This window comes from Somniosus microcephalus, chromosome 4 (genome assembly GCF_052327205.1).
Source record: "Somniosus microcephalus isolate GS21.2 chromosome 4, FLI_Smic_1.0, whole genome shotgun sequence".
Classification (NCBI taxonomy): domain Eukaryota; kingdom Metazoa; phylum Chordata; class Chondrichthyes; order Squaliformes; family Somniosidae; genus Somniosus; species Somniosus microcephalus.
Window position 1 is genome coordinate 18,614,236 of NC_140990.1, and position 14,824 is coordinate 18,629,059.

Sequence of the window (14,824 nt, forward strand, 5' to 3'; positions counted from 1 at the left end):
ATGTCCCAGTGTCATTCACTGACCCTTGGCATTATCTCCCAGTGTCACTCACTGACCCCTGGCATTAACTCCCAATGTCTCTCACTGACACCTGGCATTAACTCCCAGTGTCACTCACTGACCCCTGCCATTAACTCCCAGTGTCTCTCACTGACGGCTGCCATTAACTCCCAGTGTCTCTCACTGACCCCTGGCATTAACTCCCAGTGTCACACACTGACACCAGGCATTAACTCCGAGTGTCACTCCCAGACCCCTGGCATTAACTCCCAGTGTCACTCACTGACCCCTGGCATTAACTCCCACTGTCACTCACTGACCCCTGGCATTAACTCCCTGTGTCTCTCACTGACCCCTGAGATTAATTCCCAGTGTCACTCACTGACCCCTGGAATTAACTCCCAGTGTCACTCGCTGACCCCTGGCATTAACTCCCAGTGTCACTCACTGACCCCTGGCTTTAACTCCCAGTGTCACTCACTGACCCCTGGCATTAACTCCCAGTGTCACTGACTGACCCCTGGCATTAACTCCCAGTGTCACTCTCTGACCCCTGGCATTAACTCCCAGTGTCAGTCACTGACCCCTGGCATTAACTCCCAGTGTCACTCATTGACCCCTGGCATTAACTCCCAGTGTCACTCACTGACCCCTGGCATTAGCTCCAAGTGACACTCACTGACTCCTGGCATTTACTCCCAGTGTCACTCACTGACCCCTGGCATTAACTCCCAGTGTCTCTCACTGACCCCTGGCATTAACTCCCAGTGTCTCTCACTGATCACTGGCATTAACTCGCAGTGTCTCTCACTGACCCCTGGCATTAACTCCCAGTGTCTCTCACTGACCCCTGGCATTAACTCCCAGTGTCACTCACTGAACCCTGGCATTCACTCCCAGTGTCTCTCACGGACCCCTGGCATTAACTCCCAGTGTCTCTCACTGACCCCTGGCATTAACTCCCAGTGTCACTCACTGACCCCTGACATTAACTCCCAGTGTCACTCACTGACCCCTGGCATTAACTCCCAGTGTCTCTCACTGACCCCTGGCATTAACTCCCAGTGCCACTCACTGACTCCTGGCATTAAGTCCCAGTGTCACTCACTGACCCTTGGCATTAACTCCCAGTGTCACTCACTGACCCCTGGCATTAACTCCCAATGTCTCTCACTGACCCCTGGCATTAACTCCCAGTGTCACTCACTGACCCCTGGCATTAACTCCCAGTGTCACTCACTGACGGCAGGCATTAACTCCCAGTGTCTCTCACTGACCCCTGGCATTAACTCCCAGTGTCACTCACTGATCCCAGGCATTAACTCCGAGCGTCACTCCCTGACCCCTGGCATTAACTCCCAGTGTCACTCACTGACCCCTGGCATTAACTCCCACTGTCACTCACTGATACCTGGCATTAACTCCCAGTGTCACTCACTGACCCCTGGCATTAACTCCCAGTGTCACTCACTGACCCCTGGCATTAACTCCCAGTGTCACTCACAGACCCCTGGCATTAACTCCCAGTGTCTCTCACTGACCCCTGGCATTAACTCCCAGTGTCACTCACTGACCCCTGGCATTAACTGCCAGTGTCACTCACTGACCCCTGGCATTAACTCCCAGTGTCACTCACTGAACCCTGGCTTTAACTCCCAGTGTCTCTCACAGACCCCTGGCATTAACTCCCAGTGTCACTAACTGACCCCTGGCATTATTTCCCAGTGTCACTCAATGACCCCAGGCATTAACTCCCAGTGTCTCTCACAGACCCCTGGCATTAACTCCCAGTGTCACTCACTGACCACTGGCATTACCTCCCAGTTTCTCTCACTGACCACTGGCATTAACTCCCAGTGTCACTCACTGACCCCTGGCATTAACTCCCAGTGTCTCTCACTGACCCCTGGCATTAACTCCCAGTGTCTCTCACAGACCCCTGGCATTAACTCCCAGTGTCTCTCACTGACACCTGGCATTAACTCCCAGTGTCTCTCACTGACCCCTGGCATTAACTCCCAGTGTCACTCACTGACCCCTGGCATTAACACCCAGTGTCATTCACTGACCCCTGACATTAACTCCCAGTGTCTCTCACTGACCCCTGGCATTAACTCCCAGTGTCTCTCACTGACCCCTGGCATAAACTCCCAGTGTCACTCACTGACCCCAGGCATTAACTCCCAGTGTCACTCACTGACCCCTGGCATTAACTCCCAGTGTCACTTACTGAACCCTGGCTTTAACTCCCAGTGTCTCTCACAGAACCCTGGCATTAACTCCCAGTGTCACTAACTGACCCCTGGCATTATTTCCCAGTGTCACTCAATGCCCCCAGGCATTAACTCCCTGTGTCTCTCACAGACCCCTGGCATTAACTCCCAGTGTCACTCACTGACCACTGGCATTACCTCACAGTTTCTCTCACTGACCCCTGGCATTAACTCCCAGTGTCACTCACTGACCCCTGGCATTAACTCCCAGTGTCTCTCACAGACCCCTGGCATTAACTCCCAGTGTCTCTCACTGACACCTGGCATTAACTCCCAGTGTCTCTCACTGACCCCTGGCATTAACTCCCACTGTCACTCACTGACCCCTGGCATTAACTCCCAGTGACACCCACTGACCCCTGGCATTAACTCCCAGTGTCACTCACTGACCCCTGACATTAACTCCCAGTGTCACTCACTGACCCCTGGGATTAACACCCAGTGTCTCTCACTGACACCTGGCATTAACTCCCAGTGTCTCTCACTGACCCCTGGCATTAACTCCCAGTGTCACTCACTGACCCCTGGCATTAACTTCCAGTGTCACTCACTGACCCCTGGCATTAACACCCACTGTCACTCACTGACCCCTGGCATTAACTCCCAGTGTCACTCACTGACCCCTGACATTAACTCCCAGTGTCACTCACTGACCCCTGGCATTAACTCCCAGTGTCTCTCACTGACCCCTGGCATTAACTCCCAGTGCCACTCACTGACTCCTGGCATTAAGTCCCAGTGTCACTCACTGACCCTTGTCATTAACTCCCAGTGTCACTCACTGACCCCTGGCATTAACTCCCAATGTCTCTCACTGACCTCTGGCATTAACTCCCAGTGTCACTCACTGACCCCTGGCATTAACTCCCAGTGTCACTCACTGACGGCAGGCATTAACTCCCAGTGTCTCTCACTGACCCCTGGCATTAACTCCCAGTGTCACTCACTGATCCCAGGCATTAACTCCGAGCGTCACTCCCTGACCCCTGGCATTAACTCCCAGTGTCACTCACTGACCCCTGGCATTAACTCCCACTGTCACTCACTGACACCTGGCATTAACTCCCAGTGTCACTCACTGACCCCTGGCATTAACTCCCAGTGTCACTCACTGACCCCTGGCATTAAATCCCAGTGTCACTCACTGACCCCTGGCATTAACTCCCAGTGTCACTCACAGACCCCTGGCATTAACTCCCAGTGTCTCTCACTGACCCCTGGCATTAACTCCCAGTGTCACTCACTGACCCCTGGCATTAACTGCCAGTGTCACTCACTGACCCCTGGCATTAACTCCCAGTGTCACTCACTGAACCCTGGCTTTAACTCCCAGTGTCTCTCACAGACCCCTGGCATTAACTCCCAGTGTCACTAACTGACCCCTGGCATTATTTCCCAGTGTCACTCAATGACCCCAGGCATTAACTCCCAGTGTCTCTCACAGACCCCTGGCATTAACTCCCAGTGTCACTCACTGACCACTGGCATTACCTCCCAGTTTCTCTCACTGACCCCTGGCATTAACTCCCAGTGTCACTCACTGACCCCTGGCATTAACTCCCAGTGTCTCTCACTGACCCCTGGCATTAACTCCCAGTGTCTCTCACAGACCCCTGGCATTAACTCCCAGTGTCTCTCACTGACACCTGGCATTAACTCCCAGTGTCTCTCACTGACCCCTGGCATTAACTCACAGTGTCACTCACTGACCCCTGGCATTAACTCCCAGTGACACTCACTGACCCCTGACATTAACTCCCAGTGTCACTCACTGACCCCTGGGATTAACACCCAGTGTCTCTCACTGACACCTGGCATTAACTCCCAGTGTCTCTCACTGACCCCTGGCATTAACTCCCAGTGTCACTCACTGACCCTGGCATTAACTTCCAGTGTCACTCACTGACCCCTGGCATTAACACCCACTGTCACTCACTGACCCCTGGCATTAACTCCCAGTGTCACTCACTGACCCCTGACATTAACTCCCAGTGTCACTCACTGACCCCTGGCATTAACTCCCAGTGTCTCTCACTGACCCCTGGCATTAACTCCCAGTGCCACTCACTGACTCCTGGCATTAAGTCCCAGTGTCACTCACTGACCCTTGGCATTAACTCCCAGTGTCACTCACTGACCCCTGGCATTAACTCCCAATGTCTCTCACTGACACCTGGCATTAACTCCCAGTGTCACTCACTGACCCCTGGCATTAACTCCCAGTGTCACTCACTGACGGCAGGCATTAACTCCCAGTGTCTCTCACTGACCCCTGGCATTAACTCCCAGTGTCACTCACTGATCCCAGGTATTAACTCCGAGCGTCACTCCCTGACCCCTGGCATTAACTCCCAGTGTCACTCACTGACCCCTGGCATTAACTCCCACTGTCACTCACTGACACCTGGCATTAACTCCCAGTGTCACTCACTGACCCCTGGCATTAACTCCCAGTGTCACTCACTGACCCCTGGCATTAAATCCCAGTGTCACTCACTGACCCCTGGCATTAACTCCCAGTGTCACTCACAGACCCCTGGCATTAACTCCCAGTGTCTCTCACTGACCCCTGGCATTAACTCCCAGTGTCACTCACTGACCCCTGGCATTAACTCCCAGTGTCTCTCACTGACCCCTGGCATTAACTCCAAGTGTCTCTCACTGACCCCTGGCATCAACTCCCAGTGTCTCTCACTGACCACTGGCATTAACTCCCTGTGTCTCTCACTGACCCCTGAGATTAACTCCCAGTGTCACTCTCAGACCCCTGGCATTAACTCCCAGTCTCACTCGCTGACCCCTGGCATTTACTCCCAGTGTCACTCACTGACCCCTGGCATTAACTCCCAGTGTCACTCACTGACCCCTGGCATTAAATCCCAGTGTCACTCACTGACCCCTGGCATTAACTCCCAGTGTCACTCACAGACCCCTGGCATTAACTCCCAGGGTCACTCACTGACCCCAGGCATTAACTCCCAGTGTCACTCACTGACCCCCGGCATTAACTCCCAGTGTCACTCACTGACCCCTGGCATTAACTCCCAGTGTCTCTCACTGACCCCTGGCATTAACTCCCAGTGTCTCTCACAGACCCCTGGCATTAACTCCCAGTGTCTCTCACTGACACCTGGCATTAACTCCCAGTGTCTCTCACTGACCCCTGGCATTAACTCCCAGTGTCATTCACTGACCCCTGGCATTAACTCCCAGTGACACTCACTGACCCCTGGCATTAACCCCCAGTGTCACTCACTGACCCCTGGCATTAACTCCCAGTGACACTCAATGACCCCTGGCATTAACTCCCAGTGTCACTCACTGACCCCTGACATTAACTCCCAGTGTCACTCACTGACCCCTGGGATTAACACCCAGTGTCTCTCACTGACACCTGGCATTAACTCCCAGTGTCTCTCACTGACCCCTGGCATTAACTCCCAGTGTCACTCACTGACCCTGGCATTAACTTCCAGTGTCACTCACTGACCCCTGACATTAACTCCCAGTGTCACTCACAGACCCCTGGCATTAACACCCACTGTCACTCACTGACCCCTGGCATTAACTCCCAGTGTCACTCACTGACCCCTGACATTAACTCCCAGTGTCACTCACTGACCCCTGGCATTAACTCCCAGTGTCTCTCACTGACCCCTGGCATTAACTCCCAGTGCCACTCACTGACTCCTGGCATTAAGTCCCAGTGTCACTCACTGACCCTTGGCATTAACTCCCAGTGTCACTCACTGACCCCTGGCATTAACTCCCAATGTCTCTCACTGACCCCTGGCATTAACTCCCAGTGTCACTCACTGACCCCTGGCATTAACTCCCAGTGTCACTCACTGACGGCAGGCATTAACTCCCAGTGTCTCTCACTGACCCCTGGCATTAACTCCCAGTGTCACTCACTGATCCCAGGCATTAACTCCGAGCGTCACTCCCTGACCCCTGGCATTAACTCCCAGTGTCACTCACTGACCCCTGGCATTAACTCCCACTGTCACTCACTGACACCTGGCATTAACTCCCAGTGTCACTCACTGACCCCTGGCATTAACTCCCAGTGTCACTCACTGACCCCTGGCATTAACTCCGAGTGTCACTCCCAGACCCCTGGCATTAACTCCCAGTGTCACTCACTGACCCCTGGCATTAACTCCCACTGTCACTCACTGACCCCTGGCATTAACTCCCTGTGTCTCTCACTGACCCCTGAGATTAATTCCCAGTGTCACTCACTGACCCCTGGAATTAACTCCCAGTGTCACTCGCTGACCCCTGGCATTAACTCCCAGTGTCACTCACTGACCCCTGGCTTTAACTCCCAGTGTCACTCACTGACCCCTGGCATTAACTCCCAGTGTCACTGACTGACCCCTGGCATTAACTCCCAGTGTCACTCACTGACCCCTGGCATTAACTCCCAGTGTCACTGACTGACCCCTGGCATTAACTCCCAGTGTCACTCTCTGACCCCTGGCATTAACTCCCAGTATCAGTCACTGACCCCTGGCATTAACTCCCAGTGTCACTCATTGACCCCTGGCATTAACTCCCAGTGTCACTCACTGACCCCTGGCATTAGCTCCAAGTGACACTCACTGACTCCTGGCATTTACTCCCAGTGTCACTCACTGACCCCTGGCATTAACTCCCAGTGTCTCTCACTGACCCCTGGCATTAACTCCCAGTGTCTCTCACTGATCACTGGCATTAACTCGCAGTGTCTCTCACTGACCCCTGGCATTAACTCCCAGTGTCTCTCACTGACCCCTGGCATTAACTCCCAGTGTCACTCACTGAACCCTGGCATTCACTCCCAGTGTCTCTCACGGACCCCTGGCATTAACTCCCAGTGTCTCTCTCTGACCCCTGGCATTAACTCCCAGTGTCACTCACTGACCCCTGACATTAACTCCCAGTGTCACTCACTGACCCCTGGCATTAACTCCCAGTGTCTCTCACTGACCCCTGGCATTAACTCCCAGTGCCACTCACTGACTCCTGGCATTAAGTCCCAGTGTCACTCACTGACCCTTGGCATTAACTCCCAGTGTCACTCACTGACCCCTGGCATTAACTCCCAATGTCTCTCACTGACCCCTGGCATTAACTCCCAGTGTCACTCACTGACCCCTGGCATTAACTCCCAGTGTCACTCACTGACGGCAGGCATTAACTCCCAGTGTCTCTCACTGACCCCTGGCATTAACTCCCAGTGTCACTCACTGATCCCAGGCATTAACTCCGAGCGTCACTCCCTGACCCCTGGCATTAACTCCCAGTGTCACTCACTGACCCCTGGCATTAACTCCCACTGTCACTCACTGACACCTGGCATTAACTCCCAGTGTCACTCACTGACCCCTGGCATTAACTCCCAGTGTCACTCACTGACCCCTGGCATTAACTCCCAGTGTCACTCACAGACCCCTGGCATTAACTCCCAGTGTCTCTCACTGACCCCTGGCATTAACTCCCAGTGTCACTCACTGACCCCTGGCATTAACTCCCAGTGTCACTCACTGACCCCTGGCATTAACTCCCAGTGTCACTCACAGACCCCTGGCATTAACTCCCAGTGTCTCTCACTGACCCCTGGCATTAACTCCCAGTGTCACTCTCTGACCCCTGGCATTAACTCCCACTGTCACTCACTGACACCTGGCATTAACTCCCAGTGTCACTCACTGACCCCTGGCATTAACTCCCAGTGTCACTCACTGACACCTGGCATTAACTCCGAGTGTCACTCCCAGACCCCTGGCATTAACTCCCAGTGTCACTCACTGACCCCTGGCATTAACTCCCACTGTCACTCACTGACCCCTGGCATTAACTCCCTGTGTCTCTCACTGACCCCTGAGATTAATTCCCAGTGTCACTCACTGACCCCTGGCTTTAACTCCCAGTGTCACTCACTGACCCCTGGCATTAACTCCCAGTGTCACTGACTGACCCCTGGCATTAACTCCCAGTGTCACCCACTGACCCCTGGCATTAACTCCCAGTGTCTCTCACTGACCCCTGGCATTAACTCCCAGTGTCTCTCACAGACCCCTGGCATTAACTCCCAGTGTCTCTCACAGACCCCTGGCATTAACTCCCACTGTCACTCACTGACACCTGGCATTAACTCCCAGTGTCACTCACTGACCCCTGGCATTAACTCCCAGTGTCACTCACTGACCCCTGGCATTAAATCCCAGTGTCACTCACTGACCCCTGGCATTAACTCCCAGTGTCACTCACAGAGCCCTGGCATTAACTCCCAGTGTCTCTCACTGACCCCTGGCATTAACTACCAGTGTCACTCACTGACCCCTGGCATTAACTCCCAGTGTCTCTCACTGACCCCTGGCATTAACTCCAAGTGTCTCTCACTGACCCCTGGCATCAACTCCCAGTGTCTCTCACTGACCACTGGCATTAACTCCCTGTGTCTCTCACTGACCCCTGAGATTAACTCCCAGTGTCACTCTCAGACCCCTGGCATTAACTCCCAGTGTCACTCGCTGACCCCTGGCATTTACTCCCAGTGTCACTCACTGACCCCTGGCATTAACTCCCAGTGTCACTCACTGACCCCTGGCATTAAATCCCAGTGTCACTCACTGACCCCTGGCATTAACTCCCAGTGTCACTCACAGACCCCTGGCATTAACTCCCAGGGTCACTCACTGACCCCAGGCATTAACTCCCAGTGTCACTCACTGACCCCCGGCATTAACTCCCAGTGTCACTCACTGACCTCTGGCATTAACTCCCAGTGTCACTCACTAACCACTGGCATTAACTCCCAGTGTGTCTCACTGACACCTGGCATTAACTCCCAGTGTCTCTCACTGACCCCTGGCATTAACTCCAAGTGTCTCTCACTGACCCCTGGCATCAACTCCCAGTGTCTCTCACTGACCACTGGCATTAACTCCCTGTGTCTCTCACTGACCCCTGAGATTAACTCCCAGTGTCACTCTCAGACCCCTGGCATTAACTCCCAGTGTCACTCGCTGACCTCTGGCATTTACTTCCAGTGTCACTCACTGACCCCTGGCATTAACTCCCAGTGTCACTCACTGACCCCTGGCATTAAATCCCAGTGTCACTCACTGACCCCTGGCATTAACTCCCAGTGTCACTCACAGACCCCTGGCATTAACTCCCAGGGTCACTCACTGACCCCAGGCATTAACTCCCAGTGTCACTCACTGACCCCCGGCATTAACTCCCAGTGTCACTCACTGACCTCTGGCATTAACTCCCAGTGTCACTCACTAACCACTGGCATTAACTCCCAGTGTCACTCACTGACCCCTGGCATTAACTCCCAGTTTCACTCACTGACCCGTGGCATTAACTCCCAGTGTCACTCACTGACCCCTGGCATTAACTCCCAGTGTCACTCACTGAACCCTGGCTTTAACTCCCAGTGTCTCTCACAGACCCCTGGCTTTAACGCCCAGTGTCACTAACTGAACCCTGGCATTATTTCCCAGTGTCACTCAATGACCCCAGGCATTAACTCCCAGTGTCTCTCACAGACCCCTGGCATTAACTCCCAGTGTCACTCACTGACCACTGGCATTACCTCCCAGTTTCTCTCACTGACCCCTGGCATTAACTCCCAGTGTCACTCACTGACCCCTGGCATTAACTCCCAGTGTCTCTCACTGACCCCTGGCATTAACTCCCAGTGTCTCTCACTGACCCCTGGCATTAACTCCCAGTGTCACTCACTGACCCCTGGCATTAACTCCCAGTGTCTCTCACTGACACCTGGCATTAACTCCCAGTGTCTCTCACTGACCCCTGGCATTAACTCCCAGTGTCACTCACTGACCCCTGGCATTAACTCCCAGTGACACTCACTGACCCCTGGCATTAACTCCCAGTGTCACTCACTGACCCCTGACATTAATTCCAGTGTCACTCACAGACCCCTGGGATTAACACCCAGTGTCTCTCACTGACACCTGGCATTAACTCCCAGTGTCTCTCACTGACCCCTGGCATTAACTCCCAGTGTCACTCACTGGCCCCTGGCATTAACTTCCAGTGTCACTCACTGACCCCTGGCATTAACACCCACTGTCACTCACTGTCCCCTGGCATTAACTCCCAGTGTCACTCACTGACCCCTGACATTAACTCCCAGTGTCACTCACTGAACCCTGGCATTAACTCCCAGTGTCTCTCACTGACCCCTGGCATTAACTCCCAGTGCCACTCACTGACTCCTGGCATTAAGTCCCAGTGTCACTCACTGACCCTTGTCATTAACTCCCAGTGTCACTCACTGACCCCTGGCATTAACTCCCAATGTCTCTCACTGACCCCTGGCATTAACTCCCAGTGTCACTCACTGACCCCTGGCATTAACTCCCAGTGTCACTCACTGACGGCAGGCATTAACTCCCAGTGTCTCTCACTGAACCCTGGCATTAACTCCCAGTGTCACTCACTGATCCCAGGCATTAACTCCGAGCGTCACTCCCTGACCCCTGGCATTAACTCCCAGTGTCACTCACTGACCCCTGGCATTAACTCCCACTGTCACTCACTGACACCTGGCATTAACTCCCAGTGTCACTCACTGACCCCTGGCATTAACTCCCAGTGTCACTCACTGACCCCTGGCATTAAATCCCAGTGTCACTCACTGACCCCTGGCATTAACTCCCAGTGTCACTCACAGACCCCTGGCATTAACTCCCAGTGTCTCTCACTGACCCCTGGCATTATCTCCCAGTGTCACTCACTGACACCTGGCATTAACTGCCAGTGTCAATCACTGACCCCTGGCATTAACTCCCAGTGTCACTCACTGAACCCTGGCTTTAACTCCCAGTGTCTCTCACAGACCCCTGGCATTAACTCCCAGTGTCACTAACTGACCTCTGGCATTATTTCCCAGTGTCACTCAATGACCCCAGGCATTAACTCCCAGTGTCTCTCACAGACCCCTGGCATTAACTCCCAATGTCACTCACTAACCACTGGCATTACCTCCCAGTTTCTCTCACTGACCCCTGGCATTAACTCCCAGTGTCACTCACTGACCCCTGGCATGAACTCCCAGTGTCTCTCACTGACCCCTGGCATTAACTCCCAGTGTCTCTCACAGACCCCTGGCATTAACTCCCAGTGTCTCTCACTGACACCTGGCATTAACTCCCAGTGTCTCTCACTGACCCCTGGCATTAACTCCCAGTGTCACTCACTGACCCCTGGCATTAACTCCCAGTGACACTCACTGACCCCTGGCATTAACTCCCAGTGTCACTCACTGACCCCTGACATTAACTCCCAGTGTCACTCACTGACCCCTGACATTAACTCCCAGTGTTTCTCACTGACCCCTGGCATTAACTCCCAGTGTCACTCACTGACCCCTGACATTAACTCCCAGTGTCACTCACTGAACCCTGACATTAACTCCCAGTGTCACTCACTGACCCCTGACATTAACTCCCAGTGTCTCTCACTGACCCCTGGCATTAACTCCCAGTGTCACTCAATGACCCCTGGCATTAACACCCACTGTCACTCACTGACCCCTGGCATTAACTCCCAGTGTCACTCACTGACCCCTGACATTAACTCCCAGTGTCTCTCACTGACCCCTGGCATTAACTCCCATTTCCACTCACTGACTCCTGGCATTAAGTCCCAGTGTCACTCACTGACCCTTGGCATTAACTCCCAGTGTCACTTACTGACCCCTGGCATTAACTCCCAATGTCTCTCACTGACCCCTGGCATTAACTCCCAGTGTCACTCACTGACCCCTGGCATTAACTCCCAGTGTCACTCACTGACGGCAGGCATTAACTCCCAGTGTCTCTCACTGACACCTGGCATTAACTCCCAGTGTCACTCACTGATCCCAGGCATTAACTCCGAGCGTCACTCCCTGACCCCTGGCATTAACTCACAGTGTCACTCACTGACCCCTGGCATTAACTCCCACTGTCACTCACTGACACCTGGCATTAACTCCCAGTGTCACTCACTGACCCCTGGCATTAACTCCCAGTGTCACTCACTGACCCCTGGCATTAAATCCCAGTGTCACTCACTGACCCCTGGCATTAACTCCCAGTGTCACTCACAGACCCCTGGCATTAACTCCCAGTGTCTCTCACTGACCCCTGGCATTAACTCCCAGTGTCACTCACTGACCCCTGGCATTAACTCCCAGTGTCTCTCACTGACCCCTGGCATTAACTCCAAGTGTCTCTCACTGACCCCTGGCATCAACTCCCAGTGTCTCTCACTGACCCCTGGCATTAACTCCCTGTGTCTCTTACTGACCCCTGAGATTAACTCCCAGTGTCACTCTCAGACCCCTGGCATTAACTCCCAGTGTCACTCGCTGACCCCTGGCATTTACTCCCAGTGTCACTCACTGACCCCTGGCATTAACTCCCAGTGTCACTCACTGACCCCTGGCATTAAATCCCAGTGTCACTCACTGACCCCTGGCATTAACTCCCAGTGTCACTCACAGACCCCTGGCATTAACTCCCAGGGTCACTCACTGACCCCAGGCATTAATTCCCAGTGTCACTCACTGACCCCCGGCATTATCTCCCAGTGTCACTCACTGACCTCTGGCATTAACTCCCAGTGTCACTCACTAACCACTGGCATTAACTCCCAGTGTCACTCACTGACCCCTGGCATTAACTCCCAGTGTCACTCACTGACCCCTGGCATTAACTCCCAGTCTCACTCACTGACCCCTGGCATTAACTCCCAGTGTCACTCACTGAACCCTGGCTTTAACTCCCAGTGTCTCTCACAGACCCCTGGCATTAACTCCCAGTGTCACTCACTGACCCCTGGCATTAACCCCCAGTGTCTCTCACTGACACCTGGCATTAACTCCCAGTGTCTCTCACTGACCCCTGGCATTAACTCCCAGTGTCACTCACTGACCCCTGGCATTAACTCCCAGTGACACTCACTGACCCCTGGCATTAACTCCCAGTGTCACTCACTGACCCCTGACATTAACTCCCAGTGTCACTCACTGACCCCTGGGATTAACACCCAGTGTCTCTCACTGACACCTGGCATTAGCTCCCAGTGTCTCTCACTGACCCCTGGCATTAACTCCCAGTGTCACTCACTGACCCCTGGCATTAACTTCCAGTGTCACTCACTGACCCCTGGCATTAACACCCACTGTCACTCACTGACCCCTGGCATTAACTCCCAGTGTCACTCACTGACCCCTGACATTAACTCCCAGTGTCACTCACTGCCCCCTGGCATTAACTCCCAGTGTCTCTCTCTGACCCCTGGCATTAACTCCCAGTGCCACTCACTGACTCCTGGCATTAAGTCCCAGTGTCACTCACTGACCCTTGGCATTAACTCCCAGTGTCACTCACTGACCCCTGGCATTAACTCCCAGTGTCTCTCACTGACCCCTGGCATTAACTCCCAGTGTCACTCACTGACCCCTGGCATTAACTCCGAGCGTCACTCCCTGACCCCTGGCATTAACTCCCAGTGTCACTCACTGACCCCTGGCATTAACTCCCACTGTCACTCACTGACACCTGGCATTAACTCCCAGTGTCACTCACTGACCCCTGGCATTAACTCCCAGTGTCACTCACTGACCCCTGGCATTAAATCCCAGTGTCACTCACTGACCCCTGGCATTAACTCCCAGTGTCACTCACAGACCCCTGGCATTAACACCCAGTGTCTCTCACTGACCCCTGGCATTAACTCCCAGTGTCACTCACTGACCCCTGGCATCAACTCCCAGTGTCTCTCACTGACCCCTGGCATTAACTCCCAGTGTCTCTCACTGACCACTGGCATTAACTCCCTGTGTCTCTCACTGACCCCTGAGATTAACTCCCAGTGTCACTCTCAGACCCCTGGCATTAACTCCCAGTGTCACTCGCTGACCCCTGGCATTAACTCCCAGTGTCACTCACTGACCCCTGGCTTTAACTCCCAGTGTCACTCACTGACCCCTGGCATTAACTCCCAGTGTCTCTCACTGACCCCTGGCATCAACTCCCAGTGTCACTCACTGACCCCTGGCATTAACTCCCAGTGTCTCTCACTGACCCCGGCATTAACTCCCAATGTCTCTCACAGACCACTGGCATTAACTCCCAGTGTCTCACACAGACCCCTGGCATTAACTCGTAGTGTCTCTCACTGACCCCTCGCATTAACTCCCAGTGTCACTCACTGACACCTGGCATTAACTCCCAGTGTCACTCACTGACCCCCGGCATTAACTCCCAGTGTCTCTCACTGATACCTGGCTTTAACTCCCGGTATCTCTCACAGATCCCTGGCATTAACTCCCACTGTCTCTCACAGACCCCTGGCATTAACTCCCAGTGTCTCTCACTGACCCCTGGCATTAACTCCCAGTGTCTCTCACTGACCGCTGGCATTAACTCCCAGTGTCACTCACTGACACCTGGCATTAACTCCCAGTGTCACTCACTGACCCCTGGATTTAACTCCCAGTGTCACTCACTGTCACCTGGCATTAACTCCCAGTG

General features: G+C 53.6%; 1 pseudogene; it reads left to right on the plus strand.

Moving 5' to 3' along the window:
- LOC147118356 (uncharacterized) overlaps nt 1-14,824 on the plus strand; it is an 89,456-nt pseudogene continuing 74,632 nt past the window's right edge.